General features: G+C 40.5%; 1 long non-coding RNA gene across 1 annotated transcript; it reads right to left on the bottom strand.

Moving 5' to 3' along the window:
* Nucleotides 1–1,263: 1,263 nt before the first annotated feature.
* On the bottom strand, nt 1,264–24,637 carry LOC117094701. The gene is made up of 3 exons (XR_004441648.1): nt 24,487–24,637; nt 6,161–6,302; nt 1,264–1,324 (listed from the first exon to the last, which is right to left on the bottom strand). It is a non-coding gene; the product is annotated as an uncharacterized LOC117094701 (long non-coding RNA).
* Between the last annotated feature and the right edge of the window lie 215 nt (nt 24,638–24,852).

The raw sequence follows: 24,852 nt of genomic DNA, 5'->3' as shown, positions 1-24,852 counted from the left end.
TAGGCAATTTGTATATACCATCTTATCTAATCTTACCGTAACACCATGAGTCAGATATTCATATTTCTCATTTTTATATGTATAGATAAAGAAACCAGGGCTCAGAAAGATGAAGTAACTTATTCAAAGTCGGGCAGCTACTAAGTGACAGAGCTGAAATTCAAACCACCAACTACAAGGTTGATATTCTCTTCACTTCATCAGGCTGTTTACTGTAGACAAAAATAATCTTTTACAGCCACAATTAAACAACGTTCTAGCAAATGGCATTTCTATCATTCTAGCACCACTACATTATCACCCCTTCTTCCATTGACATATTTTTTAAGGCACTACTCTGGAATTTCTTCTTCCAGTAAAGATGGATTAAGCGGGCACAAACTCCCCTGGGTGAAACAACGAAAAGAAAAACAGATAAAATATATTAAACAACAGCTCTCAAGATACTAGCGTCAGACAACAAACCAAAGTGATCCCTGTGAGATAGTAAACAAATGAGGTGAACCCTGTGACAGGTGCAACTTACTGCTTTGTAGGGTTTCCAGGCCATGACACTAAGAGGAGATATCCAACCAGAGCCCAGTGAATAACCCAGGTTGAGGAGACAGAGCTGAAAGTCCAAGAAGACCCAAGGCAGCTGGAGTTTGCAAGACAGAGTACCAGAGAAGAGAGAGCTGAGCAGAGATAGAATTCCAGAGATTTGTAAAGGGTCTCCCTAAAGTATTTAGCAGAGTATGAATCAATGTAGGCATTTGAGGTAGTTACCTGGGGCCAGGAAAAAAACCATCCAAGAGGATTAAAGGAAAGAGTGTTTTAGCACTCACACAAGGTCAGAAATAACCTATTTTCCCATCCAGATTGACTGAACTTCATATTTGTGGGGCTTTGGGTAAAAAAGTCTACTCATTAGTTAACCTTACCTCAGTAGTGGGGAATAAATAGACGTAGACTAAACACTGTACTGGTACCACCAAAAAAGTATTAAAAACAGACTTAAAAGAAGTAAATGCTTGTCAAGTAATTTAACTGCATCCTAGAACAAAAGACATGCAATTGGAGTCCCTGAAAGGAGGGTGTGAGAAAAAATATTACAGGAAATAATGACTAAAATTGTTTCAACTTTGATGAAATGATAGACACAGGAAACTCAACAAAACTCAAGCATACAAGAAACATGAAGAAGCCAGGTACAGTGGCTCACGCTTGTAGTCCCAGCTGCTTGGGAGGCTGAAGCAGGAGGATCTCTTGAGCCTAGTAGGTTGAATCTGCAGTGAGCTGTGAACACACCACTGTAGTACTCCAGCCTGGGTGACAGAGTGAGACCCTATCAAAACAAAAAAAAGGAGAAGAAACATGAAGAAAACTACACTAAGGCACACAATAATCAAATTGCTCAAAATCAGTGATAAAGTGAAAATCTTAAAAGCAACCAGAAGGAAAAAAACACATTATATACAGAGAAACAATGATAATAATGACATTAGATTTAACTTCAGTAATAACACAATCCAGAAAATAGTAGAACAACATTTTTAAAGTGCTGAAAGAAAAAAGCTAGAAATCTGCACTCAGTAAAAATGTCTTTATAAGAATTTTTTCCTTTTTTTCTTTTTTTCCTTGAGATGAGTTCTCACTCTGTTGCCCTAGCTGTTCTTGAACTCCTGAGCTCAAACAACTCTCTGCCTTGGCCTCCTAAAGTGCTGGGTGGGATTACAGGTGTGAGCCACCGTGCCTGGCCAGGACACTTTTAGACATACAAAGCTGAAAGAGTTCATCATCAGCAAATCCACACTACAAAAAATGTTAAAGAAATTCTTCAGGCAGAAGAAAAATACCCTATAAGAAAATTTTAATCTGCACAAATTAATGAAGAGAACCAAAAATGGTAATACGTGGCATGATTGTTAATTTTATGTGTCAACTTACTGGCCATGAGGTGTCCAGATTAAACATTATTCCTGGACATGTTTGTGAGGGCGTTTCTGAATGAGATTACATTTGAATCAGTGGACTCAGTAAAGTAGATTGCCCTCCCAGTGTGGATGGGCCTCATCCAGTCTGTTAGGAGCCTGAATAGAATAAAACGTGGCAGAAGGGAAAATTCACCCCTTTTGCTTCCTGCCTGTCTGGTTGAACTGAGACATCTCATCCCATCTTCCCTACAACTCACACTGGGATTTACAACACCAGGTCCCTTGGTTCTCAGGCCTTTGGACTTGGACTGAATTACACCACTGCTTTCCAGGGTCTCCAGCTCATGAATGGCAGATTGTGGGACTTCTCAGCCTCCATAATCACGGGAGCCAATTTCTCATAATAAACATATTTACTATACCCTACTGGCTCTGTTTCTTTGGACAACTCTGACCAATACACATAAGTAAATATATAAAGTATTTTTTCTTGTTATTTACATCTATTAAAAGATAGTTGACTGTTTACCCAACAATAGTTAACAATGTGTTTTGGGGTTTGTAATATATGTAAAGGTAAAATGCATAATACTAACAGCATAAACGCAGGCAAGGGAGAAAAGGAAGTATACTGTTATAAATTTATTGTACTATACATGAAGTCCTGTAATATCACTTGAAGTTAAACTATAATAAGCTAAAGAAGTGGAAGCCTGACCAGACACAGTGGCTCACGCCTGTAATCCCAGTACTTTTGGAGGCCACGGTGGGATGACTTAACTCACTTAAGTCCAGGAGTTCAAGACCAGTCTGGGCAACATGGTGAGACCTCATCTCTACAACAAGTAAAAAAGTTAACCAGGCGTGGTGGCGCATGTCTGTAGTCCTAGCTGCTGGGGAGGCTGAGGTGGGAGAATTCCTTGACCCCAGAAGTTCAAAGCTATAGTGAGTCATGATCATACCATTTCACTCCAGCCTGAGGAACAGAACGAGACCCTGCCTCAATTTAAAAAAAAAAGAAAAGAAAAGGAGATGTATAAGCCCTACAAAGTTGTAGAAAACACTAAAATAACAAAAAAAAAAGTTATAGTGAATTAATGAGCCAAAAAAAAAGATTAAATGGTATCATACTTGCACACCAATGTTTATACTAGCTCTATTCACAATACCCAAAAGGTGGAAACAACCCAAATTTCCATCAACAGAAGAATGGATAAACCAAATATGGTATATACATATAATGGAATATTATTCAACCTTAAAAAGGATTGCAATTCTGATACACGCTATAACATGAATGAACTTTGTCAACACTATCCTAAGTAAAATAAACCAGACAGAAGAGGACAAATATTTTATGATTCCACTTACACAAGATACATAAAATAAACAAAATTATAGAGATGGAAAGTAGAATACAGGTGTACCAGGGTTTGGGAGGAGAAGGGCATAGGGATTTATTATTTAATGGATACATAGTTTTTATTAGGGATCATGAAAAAGTTCTGGAAATTGATAGTAATAATAGTTACACAACATTGTCAATATACTTAATGCCACTAATTGCATAGTTAAGAGTGGCTACCAGGCGCGGTGGCTCAAGCCCGTAATCCCAGCACTTTGGGAGGCTGAGGCGGGCGGATCACGGGGTCAGGAAATCGAGACCATCCTGGCTAACACGGTGAAACCCCATCTCTACCAAAAAATACAAAAAACTAGCCGGGCGTGGTGGCGGGCACCTGTAGTCCCAGCTACTCGGGAGGCTGAGGCAGGAGAATGGCGTAACCCCGAGAGGCGGAGCTTGCAGTGAGCTGAGATCTGGCCACTGCACTCCAGCCTGGGCAACAGAGCGAAACTCCGCCTCAAAAAAAAAAAAAAAAAAGATTCAATTAAAAGGCATTCATTTACATCCTATGGATTTTACCTTACTTATGGTTTTAACTTTCCTTGATTATGCTTTTAAACTGTTTATCTTTCAATTTACAGAAATGATTTTTCCTTCTAATATCACATTCTGCAATGATGCTTATTTATTTATATTACAGCAAGGGTCACTGTGCTCCTTCCATCATTTATCTTCCATGCAAATTTAGCCAAGGCCAGGAGCAGTACTCCTAGATTACAAAACTTAGAGCTCAGTCCTTTTAAACCAGGTGCCGATGCTCCTGGTCTCCATTTTTCAAGAGCGCTGAATTGTTACTTGAAGACCCAGAATAACAGTCCACCAGGAACCAGGCAGATATTCTTTTACAATCTTCCAAATAAGGTGTTTCTTTCTTTCTTTCTTTTTTTTTTTTTTTGAGACACCGTCTTACTCTGTGTCCTAAGCTGGAGTGCAGTACCGTGATCTCGGCTCACTGCAACCTCTGCCTCCCAAGTTCAAGCGATTCTCCTGCCTCAGCCTCCTGAGTAGCTGGGATTACAGGCACATGCCGCCATGCCCAGCTAACTTTTGTATTTTTAATAGACACGTGGTTTCGCAGGCTGATCTCGAACTCCTGACCTCAAGTGATCCACCCGCCTCCGCTTCCCAAAGTGCTGGGATTACAGGCGTGAGCCACTACGCTTGGCCCAAATAAGGTGTTTCTGATTACATCTCCTTATCCACAATGTTGCCACCTGCCCTCTACATCCGTACCCAAGTGTGGCTAACCTTAGTGTTTCCAGTGAACCTGTTATCCACATTGCTCAGGGAGCTATCTTCAGTGATTCAGAGGTCAGTTACTTTCTTAAGAGAGGCCAAAGGAATTTTCTGCCACTCTTTTGCTAGAGAAAAGAGAGGAGGCCGGGCGCGGTGCCTCAAACCTGTAATCCCAGCACTTTGGGAGGCCGAGGCGGGTGGATCACGAGGTCAGGAGATCAAGACCATCCTGGCTAACACAGTGAAACCCCGTCTCTACTAAAAATACAAAAAATTAGCCGGGCCTGGTGGCGGGCACCTGTAGTCCCAGCTACTCGGGAGACTGAGGCAGGAGAATGGCATGAACCCGGGAGGCGGAGCTTGCAGTGAGCCAAGATCACGCCACTGCACTCCAGCCTGGGCGATAGAACGAGACTCTGTTTCAAAAAAACAGAAAAAAAAAAAAGAGGAAAACACACACACACTCACTCATGCTCTAGGTCTAATTTGGAGAAGGGTAGCCTTTTACATTTGAAAATTCTTTTCGGTCTTCCTTAATCATGAAAAGAAGAGGTATACAAACCCTTGTTTTTCTGCAACTGGCTATAATGCCTTAAGACTAAAATCAAACCAATAATAGTAATAATTACAACAGCCAATATGACCTCAGTGCTGACTGTCTTAGTCCATTTGGGCTGCTGCAACAAATTACCATAGACTGGATGGCTTTAACAACAAATATCTCTTTTCCACAGTTTTGGAGACTGAGAAGTCCTAGATCAAGAAGCTAGCAGATTCTGTGTCTGGTGAGGACCCACTTCCTCTACCTCCTCACATGGCCTTTCCTCACTGCAGGAAGCAGAAAGAGAGATTTTGTGTCTCTTTCTTTTTTTTTTTTTTAAGGGCATTAATCCTATTATGGCAGCTTCAGTCTTATTACTTAACCAAACCTTAATATCTTCCCAAAGGCCCTCCCTTCATATACCATCCAGTGGGGATTAGGGTTCCAATATATGAATTTAGAGGGACATAAACATTCAGTTCACAGCATGCAACCCCTGATTCCCCAAATTTATGTCCTTCCTACATACAAAATATATTCATTCCATACCAACAATCCCAAAAGTCCTAACTTTTTGAGCCATCAACTCTAAATTCTAAAATGCAAAGTCTCAGCTAAACATCATCTAAATCAGATACAAGTAAAACTCAAGGTACAATTCATCTTGAGGCTAAGTTCCTCTCCAGCTGTGAACCTATAAAGCCAAACAAGTTGCATACTTCCAAAATATAATAATGGGACAAGCATAGGGTAGATATTTCCACTCTAAAAGAGAGAAACAGGAAAGTAGAAAGTGGTGATGGGTTCCCAGAAAGTCTAAACTCTAACAAGGCAAACTCTATGTTATATTATAGCTCAAGAAGAATTCTCTTTAGCTCAATGCTCTGCCTTCTGGACCCACTGGAGTAGCAGTCCCATCCCAAGGACCCACTGGGGCAGCGGCTGTGTCCCTACAGCTCTGCCCCTTTGTTTCCCTTTGAAACTGAGGTGGCAGCAGGCTTGCCCCCTGGCCCATGCACTCTGGGCCTGTGGTGAGAGTGGCAGCCCTGATGATCTCTGAATCACCTTTGGAGTCATCTCTTCCCCCTTTCGAAGCTGAATAGTGTTGTGGTCTGGTCCTGTGGGTCTGAGAAGTTCAACAGCCTTCCTTCATTTTGTTCTCTGTCTCCTTCAACACAAACTGTCAGTGCTTCTCCTTGAAGTCTGACTAAATGGTACAAAAAAAATTTTTTAATTTTAAAAATAAAAACTGTCAGTGTTTCAAAAGCAGAAAGTATATCTGTAACAATAAAACAAGACTGTCAGTGTTTCTGTTGGGGTGGTTGATTAGGTCCATGTTTCATACCCATGTTAATCTCCACATCAAATGGTGGCTCCTCCACACCCCACCCTTCCCTTCCCATCACACTTTCTCATTTTTTTGTAATGTAGACAGGCTGAGAATTTTCCAGATCCTTAAGTTCTGCCTCCTTTTTGCTTAACAATGTTATCTTCTCTTTATTTCTCTCTTCTCGCTAGCCACTCCTTCAATATTCACTTGCAAGTTCTACCTTCCACAAAACACTAGAACATGAACAAAATTCAGCCAAGTTATTTGCCAATTTATAACATGAATAGTCTTTTCTCCATAATACAGTAACATATTTCCCCATTCTGAGACCACATTGCCCTTAATGTCCATATTTCCACCGACACTCTGTGCATGGTTATTTATGTGTTGTCTAATCAGATGGAAACTTTCTCTACAGCACTCCTCTTTTTTTTGAGCTGTCACCAGAATCACCTTTAAAATATCTTTAGCAATGTTGGCTTTATCTAGCATGCACCTCAAAACTTTTCCAGCCTCTACCCACTACCCAGCTTCAAAGCCACTTCCACATTTCTAGGTAATTGTTAGTTACATCAGCACCTTACTCCCACTACCAATTTCTGTCTTCCTCAGTTCAGGCTGCTATAACAGCATTGACAGGGTGGTTTGAACAACAAACATTTACTTCTAACAGTTCTGCAGGCTGGGAACTTAAAGATCAAGGCACCAGCAGATTCAATGTTTATTGAGAGCTCTTTATCTGGTTTGCAGAAGACTGTATTCTTGTTGTATCTTCACCTGGCCAAGAAAGAAATCATCTCCCTCATGTTTTTTCTTATAAGGGCACTAATCCCATTCATGAGGACTCTACTCTTATGACCTAATTACCTCCCAAAGGTTCCACCTCCCAATAACATCATATTAGGAATTAGGATTCCGATGTATGGATTTTGGGGGGACACAAACAGTCCATCATGCTTATGCTCTTCATCTGAAATAGTGCATGGGTTACCAAAACCAAACCAAAATTATTAATAGTAATAAGAACAATAATAAAAGTAGCAGCTACAATAATAGCTAACCAAAAACTGAATGTTTACCCTGTACTTTGCAAAACACTTTACATATATTATTCCATTTATTCCTCATCATAATTCTACGAGTAAGAAACTATTATTAACATTGAGTACACATAGACACAAAGAAGAGAACAACAGTCACCAGGGCCTACTTGAGGGCAGATGGTGGGAGAAAGGTAAGGTTTGAAAAACTACCCACTGGGGGCTGGCGTGGTGACTCACACCTGTAATCCCAGCAATTTGGGAGGCTGAGGCTGATGGATCATCTGAGGTCAGGAATTTGAGACCAGCCTGGCCAACATGGCGAAACCCTGTCTCTTACTAAAAGTACAAGCATTAGCAGGGTATGGTGGCAGGTGCCTGTAATCCCAGCTACTCGGGAGGCTGAGGCAGTAGAATCACTTGAACCCCGGGAGGCGAAGGTTGCAGTGAGCCAAGATTGCACCATTGCACTCCAGCCTGGGCGACAAAAGCGAAACTGTATCTGAAAAAAAAAAAAAAAAGGAAAGGAAAGGAAAGAAGAAAGAAAAGAAGAAGGAAGGAAGGAAGGAAGGAGGAAGGAAGGAAGGAAGGAACTCTCCATTGGGTACTATGCTGATTACCTAGGTGACAAAATTATCAGTACACCAAATGCCCATGAAATGTAACAAACCTGCACATGTATCCCTGAACCTAAAATAAAAGTTGGAAAGAAAAAGAAACTATTATTCGCCTATTTTCCATGGAAAGCTATTTAACTAGAAAAACTCACCTCAGCAGCTAATTAATATATGCCATGCCAGAAACAAGAAAGTAGCAGGTGATTACCCTCCTGCTGTTACTATGGCAGATAGGCCAAATCAATTTATTTCAACAAATGTTTATAAAGTTCCTAGCATGTACCAGTACTGTAGTATGCACCGGAGATACAAAGAAAGGGTTAGTCATGGGCCCTGCCAAGGAGCTTGCAATCTGGTGAGGAGTATTTGAAAGGCAGTAAGATTCGTAAGTCTATTACAGAAGTATGGGGTATACAAAGAAGGAAGTGATTCATATCATGTAAACTTTTTTATCTCAAAAAATAACACTAAGTTATACATTAACTGGAAGAACAACAGCAGTAAGAGTGTAAGCAAAAAATGAGTGTGAGGGAAAGTACATAAAACAGTCTTGGTGTTTTTATATCTTTTCGTCTTTTTATGTAGGTTCCTGGATTTGACTTGAAGCATACAAATGGTGATAACAAGCAAGTACATAAATAGATACACTGTATTTCATTTTTCCCAATACTTTTTAAAAACATGTTTGTGATCTTTCTTTACCCAACTTTTATCTCAACCTAGGAAAGTCTATTGAGTCAATGCAATCAAATTTGGAAGAAATTCTTGGCAACAACCCAAATTGGCAAGCAGATTAGGTAGTTGGATTTTTAGTCTATGGCAATAATGACACTGGTTGGTTCATTAAAATTGCTATACTTTTTAGTGTAGAAAAATTCAGGCCAGGTGCAGTGGCTCACGCCTGTAATCCCAACACTTTGGGAGGAAAAGGTGGGCAGATATCTGAGGTCGGGAGTTTGAAACCAGACTGACCAATATGGAGAAATCCTATCTCTACTAAAAATACAAAATTAGACGGGTGTGGTGACACATGCCTGTAATCCCAGCTATTCGGGAGGCTGAAGCAGGAGACTCACTTGAACCCAGGAGGCAGAGTTTGTGGTGAGCTGAGATCATGCCATTGCACTCCAGGCTGGGCAACAAGAGCAAAACTCTGTCTCAAAAAAAAAAAATAAGAAAAGAAAAAGAAAAATTTAGCTTGGCTGGGCACAGTGGCTCATGCTTATAATCCCAACACTTTGAAAGGCTGAGGCAGGAGGATAACTTGAGGTCAGGAGCTTGAGACCAGCCTGGGCAACATGGTGAAACGCCATCTCTACTAAAAATATAAAAATTAGCCAAGAATGGTAGCATAAGCCTGTAATCCCAGCTATTTGGGAGGCGGAAGCAGGAGAATCACTTGAACCTGGGAGGCAGAGGTTGCAGTGAACCAAGATGGTGCCATTGCACTCCAGCCTGGTCAACAGAGCAAGATTCTGCTTCAAAAAAAGAAAGAAAAATTTAAATGAATGTTTCTTATACAGTGCTGCTGGCTTTCCTTCTTAGGGTGAACAGTCTATAAATTCAGTAACAAAATAACAAAGAAAAATCTATGCTTCTTAGTTCACTGAATAAATCATTGTGATTCAAATTACAGTTTGTTTTTTGTTTTGTTTTGGTTTGGTTTTTTTTATGCTGCAGAAAGAAATTCTGAACTGGCCAGAATATCAAGAAAGTTGGTTAGGGCTGGGCATGTAACCAACATGGCTCAAGCCTGTAGTCCCAGGACTTTGGGAAACTGAGGCAGGAGGATTCGTCAAGCTCAAGAGTTTGAGACCAGCTTGGGCAACACAGGAAGACTCCTGTCTCTACAAAAACAAAAATAAAGTAAACTGGGTATAGTGGCAGGCACCTACGGTCGCAGCTATTCAAAAGGCTGAGGTGGGAGGATCACTTGAGCCTGGGAGATCAAGGCTGCAGTAAGCCATGATCACACCAATGCATTCCAGCCTGGGCAACAGCACGAGACTTTGCTGCAAATAAATAAATAAGTAAATAAAAATGTAAAAATAAAAGAAAGCTGGTTAAGTAAAACCATAATTGACTTTTTAAATTGTTTTTGGGACGAGGTGTCACTCTGTTGCCCAGGCTGGAGTGCAATGGTGCCATCTTGGCTCACTGCAGCACATAATAAAAAATAAAGCAGGGGCAGGGTTCAGTGGCTCACACCTGTAATCCCAGCAATTTGTGAAGCCGAGGCAAGTACATCACTTGAGCTCAAGAGTTCAAGACCAGCCTGGCTAACATGGTGAAACCCCGTCTCTACCAAAAATACAAAAATTAGCCAGGCAAGGTGATGTATGCCTGTAATCCCATCTACTCAGGAAGCTTAGGCACAAGAATCGCTTGAACCTGGGAGGCAGAGGTTGCAGAGGACCAAAATCACATCACTGCACTCCAGCCTGAGTGACAGAGTGTAACTGTCTCAAGCAATTGGAAGAATAAAATTGCCTTTTACTTAGATTGAAAAAACTTTAAGAGGAGCAGATTTGAGGTTGGAAGCAGTTGGGGGTGAGAGGGCATGGAGAGGAATACCAGGACCTGTTGATAGACACCAAAGTGGCTCTGTCAGTAAGAAGTTGGATATATGAGTCAAGAGTTCAGGGGAGAGGGCTGGGCTGGAAATATAAATTTGGGAGCTGTCAGCCTATAGAGTGTATTTAAAATCATGGCATTGGATGAGGTCATCTAAAGAGTAAGTGTAATTAGAGAAAAGAGGAGCCCACAGAACATACCAATATTCAGAGGTCACAAAGAATGGAAAGAACCAGCAAAGAAGATTGAGAAGAAACAACCAGGGTCAATATAGGTACCTAAAGAGAGGTTTTGGGGTTTTTTATTGTGTTTGCTGTTTTAAAGGTAGGTGAAATTACAACTTGTTGATATATTTTCTCATTGCATTACAACACTTTTCAATTACAAAGTAGATTCAGATGAATTTGACTCTGTCCCCTTAGAATTCTCTAGATGTAACAAAGTGACCCATTTGTCTCTTAGTATTCTATTTGCTTTTACATTTTGCTAATGAACTGCCTTACAGTAGTTCATAAAATAAACAACATATATTCTATTAGCTTTTTCTAAATATTTTCATATCTTGCGTGCTTTGGAATCATTAGTAAAGACTTGAAAATTAAATGTGTGTGTGAGAGAGAAAGAGAGATTTGAAAGCAAACTGGATATTACTTAAAGCCTAAAATGTGTAATTCATTTTGACCAAACTCCTAAAAAGAGAAATTGATCATTCAGGAAAACAATTCACCCAGAAAATAAGATTGTTTCCTTTTTATGTCATAATTTTTCTCCCTTAATCTCCCCGATCTTTCCAAATGAACACTCTCCAAAAATTAAACTTACTTTAGATATGCATAATTTCTAAGATTCTGATTCTAGTAATATTTTGCACAGATTTTACAAAGAATTCATTGAAATTTGTGAGTATGGATCAACTGCAGAACAAGACCCTCTTAAAAGGCTAATAAGTTTTCAACTTGACAGAATTTTGCTTAGAGAAATATATTAAGCAATGTGAACCCCAAATGTGCGTTTTTCTCTCATATACATATAAATTACACAGAGATATTGTGGGTTTGGTTCCAGACCACTCCAATAAATTGAGTATTATAATAAAGGGAGTCATACAATATTTTGGTTTCCCACTGCATGTAAAATTTATGTTTACACTATACTGTAGTGTATTTTTTTTTAAGCCAGTCAAATATAGCAGTGGGACTTTATTCGGAGTACAAGAGCATTATGTCTTAAAAAAAAAAAAGAAGTAGAAACCTTAATTTTAAAATACATTATGGCTAAAAAATGCTAGGAATCATCTGAACCTTCAGCAAGTCATCATCTTTTGCTGGTGGAGTGTCTTGCCTTGATGTTGATGGCTGCTGACTGATCATAGTGGGTGGTGGTTGCTGAAGGTTGGGATGGCTGTAAGACAACCTGATTGTAGTAAGACAGTAATGAAGTTTGTCACATAGATTGACTCTTCCTTTCATGAAAGACTTCTCTGTGGCATGCGATGCTGTTTGACAGCATTTTAGTCACAGTAGAATTTCTTTCAAAACCAGATTCAATCCTCTCAAACTCTGCTGCTGCTTTATCAACTAAGTTTATGGGTTATTCTAAATCCTTTGTCATCATCTCAACAATGTTTACAGCATCTTCATCAGGAATAGATTTTATCTCAAGAGACCACTTACTTGGTTCATCCATAAGAAGCAGCTCTTCATCTGCTCAAGTTTTATCATGAGACTGCAACAATTCAGTGACATCTTCAGGTTCCACTTCTAATTCTAGTTCTCTTGCTATTTCCACCACATTTACAGTTACTTACTGCACTGAATCTTGAAAACTTCGAAGTCATTCATGGGAGTGGGAATCAACTTCTTCCAAACTCCTGTTAATGTTGATGTTCTCCCGTGAATCACCAATGCTCTTAATCACATCTAGAATGGTGAATCCTCCCCAGAAAGTTTTCAATATACTTTGCCCAGATCCATTAGAAGTCACCATCTATGGCAGCTATAGTCTCACAGAATGTATTTCTTCAAGAGTAAGACTTGAAAGTTGAAATTACTTCTTGATCCATAGGCTGCAGAATGAATGCATAAAAACAACATTTGTCTTCTTGTACATCTCCATCACACCTTTTGGGTGACCAGGTGCATTATCAATAAGCAGTAATATTTTGAAAGGAATCTTTTTTTCTGAGCAGTAGGTCTTATCACTGGACTTAAAATATTTAGTAAACCTTGCTGTAAACAGAAGTGCTGTCACCCATTTATAGAGCATAGGCAGAGTTGATTTCGCATAATTATTAAGGGGCTTAGAATTTTCAAAGTGACAAATAAGCATTGTCTTCAATTCAAAGTCACCAGCTACAATAGTCCCAAACAGGAAAGTTAGCCTATTCTTTGACACTTTGAAGACAGACATTGACTCCTCTCCAGTTATGAAAGTCCCAGACACCATCTTCTTTCAACAGAAGACTGTTCTGTCTCCATTGAAAATCTGCGGTTTAGTGTAGCCACCTCCATTATTGATCTTAATTAGATCTTCTGGATAACTTGGTGCAGCTTCTACTTCGGCACTTGCTGCTGATTCACCTTATTTATTTATTTATTTATTTATTTTAGATGGAGTCTTGCTCTGCCACCTAGGCTGGAGTGTATGGTGCAATCTCAGCTCACTGCAACCTCCACCTCCTGGGTTCAAGCGATTCTCCAGCCTTAGTCTCCTGAGTAGCTGGGACTACAGGTGTCTGCCATCACACCCAGCTAATTTTTGTATTTTTAATAGAGATGGGGTTTCACCCAGGAGGGGGAGCTTGCAGTGAGCTGAGATCCGGCCACTGCACTCCAGCCTGGGTGACAGAGCGAGACTCCGTCTCAAAAAAAAAAAGAGATGGGGTTTCACCATGTTGGCCAGGCTAATCTCGAACTCCTGCCCTCCAGGTGATCAGCCACCTCGGCCTCCCAAAGTGCTGGGATTACAGGTGTGAGCCACCGCACCCAGCCTCGTCTTGTACTTTTATGTTAGGGAGATGGTTTTTTTCTGTAAACCTCATGGACCAACTTCTACTACCTTCAAACATTTTTTACCCGCTTCTTTACCTCTCTCAGCCTTCATAGAATTGAGGAGAGACACTTGCTCTGGATTAGGCTTTGGCTTAAGAGAATGTTGGCTTAAGAGAATGCTGATCTTCTGTCAAGACTACTAAAACTTTCTCCATGTCAGCAATAAGGCTGTTTCACCTTCTTACCATTCATATATTCACTGGAGTTTCACTTTTAATTTCCTTCAAGAACTTTTCCTTTGCATTTACAACTTGGCTAACTGTTGGGAGCAAGAGGTCTAGCTTTTGGCCTCTCTTGACTTTTGGCATGCCTTCCTCACCATCCTTAAACATTTCTAGCTTTCGATTTAAAGTCAGAGATGTATGATCTTCCTTGTACTTGAACACTTAGAAGCCATCATAGGATTACTAACTGGCCTAATTTATTTTTTTTTTCTTTTCTCCTTTTTTTTTTTTTTTTTTTTTTTTTTTGAGATGGAGTCTTACTTCCATCGCCCAGGCTGGAATGTAGGGGCGGGATCTCAGCTCACTGCAACCTGCACCTACCGGGTTCAAGCGATTCTCCTGCCTCAGCCTTCTCAATAGTTGGAATTACGTGCATGCCACCATGCCCAGCTAATTTTTGTATTTTTAGTACAGAGAGGGTTTTGCCATGTTGGCCAGGCTGGTCTCAAACTCCTGATCTCAAGTGATCCGCCTGCTTCGGCCTCCCAAAGTGCTGGGATTATAGGTGTGAGCCACTGCACCCAGCTATAACTGGTCTAATTTCAACATTGTTCTGTCACAGAGAATGAAGAGGCCTAAGGAGAGAGTGGAAGGAAAAGGCCAGTCAGTGGAGCAGTCAGAACACCTACAAGACTTTTGATTAAGCTCACCTTCATTCATATATGGGTGTGGTTCCTGATGTCCCAAAACAATTACAATAGTAACACAAAAGACCACTGATCAAAGATCACCATATCAGATATAATAATAATGAAAAAATTTGAAATATTGCAAGAATTACCAAAATTTGACACAGAAATGCAAAGTGACCGTATACTGTTGGGAAAATGGTGCTTACTTCCTCCATTGAATCTTGAAACCTTCAAAATCATTCATGAGTGTTGGAATCCAACCTCCTCCTATCCAACCAAACTCCTATTAATGTTGATGTTCTCCTGTGAATCACTAATACTCTTAATGACATCTAGAATGGTGAATCCTTCCCAGAAAATTTTCAATATACTTTGCCAATATACTCAGCTCAGGGTTGCCACAAACCTCCAATTTGTAAAAATTACAAGGCACAAGCCAGGCGCAGTGGTTCACGCCTATAATCCCAGCACTTTGGGAGGCTGAGACAGGTGGATCATCTGAGGTCAGGAGTTCAAGACTAGCCGGGCTAACATGGCGAAACCCCGTGTCTACTAAAAATACAAAAATTAGCTGGGCCTGGTGGCACAGGCCTGTAATCCCAACTACTTGGGAGGCGGAGGCAGGAGAATCACTTGAACCCAGGAGGTGGAGGTTGCAGTGAGCCAAGATCGAACCACTACACTACAGCCTGGGTGACAGCGAGACTCCATCTCAAACAGAAGAAGAAAAAAAAAAAAGACACAATAAAGTGAAATGAAATAAAATGAGGTATGCCTGTATGTGGAATAAATCATGCCTATGTGAGTTTTGCTTTGTTTGGTGTTTGGGACTTTTTTGTTTGGTCTGAGATATTTACACACTGTTATTCTGGGCCTATGGTCTCAAGAAAAATCATTGCAAACTTATTCTTTACAAGTCATGATTTAGGCTGGAAGTGGGTTTACACCTGTAATCTCAGCCCTTGGGGATGCCAAGGAGAGTGGATAGCTTGAGTCCAGGAGTTCAAGACCAGCCTGGTCAACATGGCAAAACCCTGTCTCTACAAAAAATACAAAAATTAGCTAGGCAAGGTGGCCTGCACCTGTAGTCCCAGCTACTCAGCAGACTGAGGGGGAGGATCACCTGAGCCCAGAAGATCAAGGCCGCAGTGAGCTGTGATCATGCCACTGCACTCCAGCTTGGATGACACAGTGAGACTGTCTCAAAAAAGAAAAAAAGAAGTTGTGATTTATATACTATTTGTACTCAGATATCCTTAAACTCGTTTGTCTTTTAGTACAAACATTAGGATGAGTAGTCAGAAGAAAATTATTTTAATTCATTATTGTAGGGTACAAGAGAATTTGAGAACGGCTTCTCATTTTTCTTCTGCAAGAGTTAGAGCTATCTTTTAGGGTCTTTGTTTTATTTTGCTTCTCTTTCATCTATCACTATAAATGGCATAGAAATTTAAATGCTGGTGGCTGTTTAACTACATTTAAATAAGTAAATACACAACTGATTTCTCATTCATAACATGGATTATTGTCCTGTAAAATACAGAAGAGCCAGCCAGGCACAGTGGCTCACGCCTTTAATCCTAGCACTTTTGGAAGCTGCAGCAGGTGGATCACCTGAGGTCAGGAGTTCAAGACCAGCCTGACCAACATGGAGAAACCCCGTCTCCACTAAAAATATAAAATTAGCCAGGCGTGGTGGCATGTGCCTGTAACCCCAGCTACTTGGGAGGCTGAGGCAGGAGAATCACTTGCACCCGGGAGGCGGAGGTTGCAGTGAGCAGAGATTGCACCACTGCACTCCAGTCTGGGAAACAAGAGCGAAACTCCGTCTCAAAAACAATAAAAAATACAGAAGAGCGAAAACTTGTTTCATATGCCTAACGCCCAAATCTTGAGACCTCACCAAGTGTCAGAAAGTAAACTACCAGGCATTCTGCATAGCCAAGAAAAGCCACTCATAGGCCACTCTTGCCTACAGTAGGCCTAAAAGGAGAATAAAACTTAACAAGAGAAATTCAATTAAATTTTTTCTTATAAGCTGAAATGTCTGAATAAGTTCGGGAATGTAAATGTTTCTTGACCTAAAACTCATCCATTTCCCTGAGGTCTGCCATTCTTGAAAATCATTAAGATAAAATAGTCATTCAATAGCTCTTCCTGGGATAAACCACAGCACTGTTAATATTGCATCAGTATCAATGTTATGATAATTAGGTAGACGAATTCTTACAAATATTGCCTATTATTTACAGATAAAGTTTTTTTATTTATAGACATCAGTTATTATGTACATCTAAATGTGGGAAAGAAATTATCTGATGTAAAAAAAGTAGGCATCAAGGCTTGTAATTCAATTTCTAACCTACCACACACTGTGACCTTGAGCAAATTACTTAACCTCCTGGTGGCTTAATTTATACATCTACAGAAGGGTAAATTACCACCTATGTTATTTACAGAGAGGATGAGGATTTACTTAACATAGTAATTAGTAGGATTCTATCATTTTGGTAAAATTCTAACTCAGCTGGAAATCTACACAGATTTAATTTATGGGAAATCTTAATACTGAAATAACTACTAATGTATTTTTTAAAGGAATTATCCAACTGTAAAATTGGTAAATGTTTCCCTTGGGCTAAACAAATGAATTTACTTTGTTGTAAACTCATCAGCTCACTGGATCAGACTATAGGACTAGAGAGTTCAAGGCCATAGGCATAGTTTCCACATTGCTCAGACACTCACATACAAACCATCTCTGCTACGACCACAGTTGTATTCCTAACCACATCTCAATCTACTGCTTTATAATACATGGCACAGGTCACCAAGGAACCTGGTTTGGCCTAAGAATGGGGATGCTTCAGTAATTCCTCTATCAGCATTATTGAAAAAGCAATGCAAAACCCAAATCTTACTAACTGTATAGGTCAGTAAGATCACCTTTGTTTCATTACTGAAATCTAAGCCTCAGAAACGTAGAGTTTTTTGTCTGTTTTCCTTATTACCACATCTCCAACTCCTAGAACAATGCCGGATATTTAATAAGCAATAAACACCTATTTAATAAATTAATTAATTACTCTCAATCAGGAATTTGGAGCCCTCTTTCCTTCCATTCTCAAAGGAATTACAGGATTTTCCAGAAGACAATCATTAAAAAGCCTATTTTTGGATTGTTAGGTTATATAATACAGTAAAATTGACATATATATTCAAAATATTTACAAATGAACAATGTAAGGTCAACCCAGAGGCATTTTTATTCATTATAACATCGACTTATAGGGTGCTACTTTTAACTGTTTGCCCAAAGCCTTCCCAATTTACACCTGTTGACCTAACGTAATTATTAATAACACCTTCTTTTATTATCAGGAGGTCTTGCTTTTTTTCTGAAATGGAGTCTTGTTCTGTCACCAGGCTGGAGTACAGTGACATGATCTCTGCTCACTGCAACCTCCGCCTCCCGGGTTCAGGTGATTCTCCTGCTTCAGCCTCCCAAGTAGCTGGGACTACAGGCGCACACCACCATGCCCAGCTAATTTTTATATTTTTAGTAGAGACGGGGTTTCACCATGTTGGCCAGGATGGTCTCAATCTCTTGACCTTGTGATCCGCCTGCCTCAGTCTCCCAAAGTGCTGGGATTACAGGCATGAGCCACCATGCCCCACCAACAAAATGTATGCTTAATCCTACCTACTAACCTAACTACACATCAGGAAATTGAGAACCTATTCCTTTTGCAAGTTGACTTTCTCCAAAAAAAGCAAAAAGAAAAAACCTTGACATGATCCATCAGAATGTCTAATAGTAAAGACCAAAAGGCACTGTGATACAGTGAAAAGAATAACAACAAAGAAGTTTAAAAACTTGAAATATAGGCCAGGAGCAGTGGCTTACGCCTGTAATTCTAGCACTCTGGGAGGCAGAGGCAGGAGGATCACCTGAGGTCAGGAGCTCAGGACCAGCCTGGCCATGGTGAAACCCCGTCTCTACTAAATATACAAAAAATTAGCCAGGTGTGGTGATGCACGACTGTAATCCCAGCTACTGGGGAGGCTGAGGCAGGAGAATCACTTGAACCCAAGAGGCAGAGATTGCAGTGAGCTGAGATCTTGCCATTGCACTCCAGCCTGGGCAACAAGAACGAAACTCCATCTCAAAAAAAAAAACAACTTGAAATATAGTCTAAATTGTGCCCACTAATTAGCTGGGTAACTTTAGGAAAAAAATGTTTAAATGGGCCTCACTTTACCCACTGAGGAAGGCAGGATTTACTGACTTAAACAAAAAATATTTAAGAGCCTTCTAGCTCTATTATTTTCTAATTCTTCAGTTTATCTATTGCATTTTCTCCTTTATTTTTATTATTTTTTGAAATATGATTTTTGGCACATTGATTTAATTTTCTAGTGGCTAAATGAATTGAGAGATCATTTAAATTCTTTAAAAATCAGGCCAGATGCAGTGGCTCACGCCCATAATTCCAGTACTTTGGGATGCCAAGGCGGGGCAGATCACTTGAGGTCAGGAGTTTGAGACTGGCCTGGCCAACATAGTGAAAGCCCATCTCTACTAAATAAATAATTTAAAAATCTAAAAAGGAGCCAGGCATGGAGGCTCACACCTGTAATCTCAGCTACTTAGGAGACAAAGGCAGGAGGATCACTTGAGTTTAGGAGTTTGAGACCAGCCTGGGCAATATAGCAAGATGCCATCTCTTAAAAAAAAAGAAAGAAAAGAAAAGAAAAAACCAAAAAACTAAAAGGGATATAAAACTTTTGATTCTAATGCTTTATATAGCAAACATATGATTTAGAATAATGTAAATGATTACATTCAAAATATGTGTTTACTTCAAATATATTTTCAGAAACCTTAAACAATAAAAGTAAATAAATAATGCTTTTTAGTCTCATCCATCTGAAAGTAGGTAGATGGGGGGATAACTCATGACCCAGAACCCCAAGATTCTCAGGTCATGGTCACCTTTTTGCCACTCTCACCAACACCTCCAAGAAAGCAGTGGAAAAGCCTATATGCTGACCTTGTGGTCCAAGGAGACTTAAAGTGGGATGGGATGTTGTGTGTTGAATAGTGTCCCCAAAAACATTTGCTCAAGTCCGAACCCCTAAAACCTACAAATGAGACCTTATTTGGAAACAAATATGGGGCTCGGTGATATAATCAAGTTAAGGTGAGTTTATACTGCATTACAGTATATTTATGGAAAGAGGTATGAACATTCTGACAATCAGTATATGCTATTGGTAGGAGTGTAAATTAGTTCAACCATTGTGGAAAGCAGTATGGCAATTCCTCAAAAAGCTAAAAGCAGAAGTACCATTCTACCCAGCAATCCCATATATACCCAGAAGAATATAAATCATTCTACCATAAAGACACACACATGCAAATATTTATTGCAGCACTATTCACAATAGCAAAGACATAGAATCAACCCAAATACCCATCAATGACAGATTGGCTAAAGAGAATGCGTTACTTACATATCAGGGAATACTATGCAGCTATAAAAAAAGAATGAGATCATGTCTTTGGCAGGAACATGGATGGAGCTGGAGACTATTATCCTTGGCAAACTAAGGCAGGAACAGAAAACCAAATACTATATGTTCTCAATTATAAGTAGCAGCTAAATGATAAAAACTATGAACACAAAGAAGGAAGCAAAAGACACTGGGACCTACTTAAGTGGGGAAGGCATCAGGAGGGAAAGCAGCAGAAAAGATAACTATCGGGTACTTGGTCTAACACCTAGATTATAAAATAATATATACAACAAACTCCCGTGACGTTGGTTTACCTATGTAACAAACCTTCCCATGTACCCCTCAAACCTAAAATTAAAAGTTTAAAAAAGGGGAAAATGTAGACATACACAGAGACAGGGCCATTTGATGATGGAGACCGAGACTGGAGGGTTGTAGCTGCAAGCCAAGGAATGCCAAAAATGTCAGCAAGCACCAGAAGCTAGGGGAGAGGCCCAGGTCAGTTTCTCCCTTAGGGCCTCCAAAAGGCACCAACCCTACCAACCCTGATTTTAGATTCCCAGCCTCCACAACCGTGAAACAAATACTGATGTTTAAGTCACCCAGTTTGTGGTGCCTTGTTACGGCAGCCCTAGGAAACTAAAACTGGGAGCATCAAAACCGTTCCCTGCTTTATTGTGTCCTTGTCCCACAAATGAGCCTAGAAATGCCTGACTTGGCTATGTAAAAACACAGAGAACGTGCCGCTTTTATGAGAGGCTGACTGCTCATGAACTGTCACAGGACAGGTGCACTTCATCAGCCTCAGCCCATGCTTTACTCATGGTCTTTGTTGGTTCCTTTGAAAGCAGGATGTGGTTTGCCCCAACTTCCCTCCTTCTTGGAACCAGCATGTAACGCATACTTGTTTTTGAGAGTTGTTTTTTTGTTGTTTTTTTTTTTAACTATTGCAGAGAAACGAGGCTTTTAAAAGATTCAAAAGCATTTCAAAACTATGAAAATCTCCCAAATATAGAAGTGGTATATGTGGGCTTTGCTGAAATGTCATTGCAGTTTGGCCTGTTTATTGTCATCTGGTACCTGCTCCATAAGGGTGATAGTTATTATTTGTAGAATCACTTCATGAGCCACTTCTAAAGATGCAGCTTTATTAGGCCACTGAAAATGGAAAGATGAGATACCGTCTGTGATCTCACAGAAATTACACTTCAGAAGGGACAAAAATATTTAAGCACATGAGGGCAATAGGAGTTAAAAATTTTAAACTCTATGTGGCATACTGAGGTGGCATAAGTTAGGTATCATTAATAATTTCAAGAATAAAATGATCTTGAATTGAGATTTGGAAAATGTAGATATTTTTCAAGTAGGCGAGGCAAGAAAGGGCATTCCAGCATGGGCAGTGGTCCAGGTATGTACACACACATACACACTCACACATATATTGGCAAATTTGAGGGAACTGCAAGTAGTTTATTGTGGGTAGAGTAACATAAAATAGAACTGAAAACAAGTTTTTAAAAATGAGCCTAAGGGAATATAATAGCAAGAGAGAAGGTTGTTCAGAAAATCATTGCATATGTTTATATATATATATTTTGTTGTTGTTGTTGTTTGTTTGTTTGTTTTGAGACAGGGTCTCACTCAGTCGCCCAGGCTGGAGTGCAGCGGCAAGATCTCAGCTCACTGCAAGCTTAACCTCCCAAGCTCAAGTATTCCTGCCACCTCAGCCTCCCAAGTATCTGAGACTACTGAGACTACAGGTGTGTGACACCAAGCCCAGATAATTCTTTTTTTTTTCTTTTTTTGTAGAGACTGGGTTTTGCCATGTTACTCAGGCTGGTCTTAAACGCCTGAGCTCAAGTGATCTGCCCACCTCAACCTCCCAAAGTGCTAGGATTACAGGTGTGAGCCACCAGCCAGGTTTCTATAGATTTTTTTAACAGATAGCTTTCACATGTGCCTCCATGCATCGGAGTAGGTAAATCAAAGAAGAGTACCTCATCAGTTAAGACTCATCATACCGTAAGGTAAAAACTAATCCTTTCCTCAAAAGAATGAGAAAAATACTTACTATAATCCCACAGTGTAGTTGTGGTGGCAGAAGGAAAGACGAGAAAGGAACAGAAATGAAATAAAAATGCTCAGGAGGTAGCACACACCGCACAAAAGAACTATAGGATGTCTCATAGTTTTCCTGCATTGGTGACAAGGAGAATGGAGACACTATAAGCTAAGATGAAGACTAAAGGCGAGAAAGACAGTGAGTTCAGTTGTGGGAATATGAACTGTTTAATACCCTATGGGGAAATACTAGTAAAGTTGTCCAGTGAGCATCGGGGATGACGAACTCAGATGACAGGCATGATTGGAATTAGAGATATCAAATAAATGAGCTTATAATTAGAAGTTGAAGCTAAAAAAAATGGATAAGCTCAGCCAAATGGGCTTGTAGACTAAGAAAAGAAGGTATGTAATGAGTGATTAAGAGCATAGTCTCTGCAGCCAAAATGCTAGCATCTGAATCATAGCTCCATTACTAGCTAGCCATGTGATCTTAGGCAAATTAAGTTCTCTGTTTCAGTTCCCGCAAATATGAGGTTGTGAAAATTAAGTGAGTTATTTTATGTAATGTACTTACAAGTGTGCCTGGCCCATAGTAAACATCCAATAATCTGTAAAGAGAGAAAAAGGGGACATGGGAAAAGAGAGAGGCAGAGACAGAAAAAGATTGGTGGGAAAGACAGCCAAGGAAAAAAGCCCACCGAAAAGCAGTGGACAAAGAGAAGAGGGCTATAAGAAAGCCTGGAAAGTTGCTAAAGGAGAAAAGAAATTAAAACCAGCAAGGAATGTAAGAATCTCAAGATGAAGTGTTGGTTCAAAAGTTGGATCTTGCTGGGTGCAGTGGCTCAAGTCTGTAATCCCAGCACTTTGAGAGGCCAAGGTAGGCAAATCACTTGAGGTCAGGAGTTCGAGACCAGCCTAGCCAACATGGTGAAACCCTGTCTCTACTAAAAATACAAAAATTAGCCAGGCGTGGTGGCCTGTGCCTGTAATCCCAGCTACTCCGGAAGCTGAGGTGCGAGAACTGCTTGAACCCAGGAGGTGGAGGTTGCAGTGAGCAGAGATCCAGTCACTGCACTCTAGCCTGGACGACAGAGTGAGACTCTGTCTCAAAAAAAAAAAAAAAAAAACCAAAAGAAAGACAAATGAAGAGTCCACGGGATTGGTATTTGGGTCAGTAGCAGCTCTGCGAGAGTGCAGCACAAAAGCAGAAGCAGGCGATGTGTGGGAGGCCACTGCACAACCTCCTCACTAGCTCCTGCTGTTTTTACCTACTTGTGTGTGTACCTAATAGAATTTTTCTTGATATGAAGGTGCAACATGAAGATTTAGCATTTTCTTTCAATGTAGTCAGCTTCCTGCTTTTCATGCAAATTGGTCTGCAGAGAGCGTTTTAAGTAGATAAAACAAATTCGCAAAAATTGTTATTATTTTGATCACCTTCCCCAGTTCCACCACTATTAATCAACATCGCCTGCTCTTTCACTAAGAAAACGCCAAAACAAAAATATAAGAAGGTAGAATAAGAGCCTGTCTCAATAACTCTACCGCGCTGGAGCGGGAACGTCGGTGTATATGAAAATGTGTTAGGATATGTGTTTAACATGCCGATTTTCAGGCCCTGCCTTCAGAGAGATCCGGGAATCTGGATTCTAACACGCCTTCCATGTGATTCTGATATACGCAGCCTAGGAAGCTGACTTTTCAAAATAATCACTCAGAAATGTGTAAATATACTTTGGTTAGAAGATCAGAGATATCACAAAAGCAAGGCAAGATATTTCATGGTACTTAGTCCCACACTTAAAGTATTCCTAAACAGAAGTGTTTCTCAAGCTTTAAGGATTATTAAAATACAGATTGCTGAGCCCCACACTATTTCTGACTCCATAGGTCTAGAATGTGGTCGGAGAATTAGCTGTAACACGCTCGCGGGTGACCGTATGTTAAAAACTCCTGCTCTTCAGCTTCACAGAATTGTAACACAGTCCTTGGGTGTGCGTGGCCTTAGGGGAGGCGGGGAAGAGGGATGAGTTCCAGACCACCGCCCCCTCCGTCCCCTCACCCCCTCCCCTGTCTCCCCCGCACCCTCCCCCGTCCCCCACCCCGCCCCCCACACCTTCCCCATGTCTCACCCCTCCGCCAGCACAACGCCAAATCCGCACACACACAAGTCCCGCAGTTGACCCTGCCCAAGCTGCGAATGTGAAAAGCTGGCCCTCCATACACGCAGGGTTCCTAGCCCACCAATGCTGTTTTCCATCCACATTTGGTTGAAAAAGAATCTGCGTGTAAGTAAGCCTGCGCAGTTCAAACCCATGTTGTTCGGAGTCAACTTACTTTGCTCTCCTCTGCCAGCAACATGAAGAAAACCATGCTGGTCATTATATATATTTTTTTAAAGCATTAAAAAATAGGCTGGGCATGGGGTTCCCGCCTGTAATTACAGCACTTTGGGAGGCGAGGCGGGAGGATTGCTTGAGCCCAGGAGTTCCAGACCAGCTTGGGCAACATAGACACGTCTCTATTTAAAAAAAAAAAAAAAAAAAAAAGTCATAAAAGATAAAGTAATTCTTTGTTTTTGAGACAGAGCCTTACTCTGTCACCCAGGCTAGAGTGCAGTGGCATGATCTCCGCTCAACGCAACCTCCGCCTCCCGGGGTTCAAGTGATTCTCCTGCCTCAGCCACCAGAGTGGCTGGGATTA

Source organism: Trachypithecus francoisi, unplaced genomic scaffold (assembly GCF_009764315.1).
Source record: "Trachypithecus francoisi isolate TF-2019V2 unplaced genomic scaffold, Tfra_2.0 Lachesis_group13, whole genome shotgun sequence".
Lineage (NCBI taxonomy): Eukaryota > Metazoa > Chordata > Mammalia > Primates > Cercopithecidae > Trachypithecus > Trachypithecus francoisi.
This window is presented reverse-complemented; position numbering and strand designations above follow the sequence as displayed.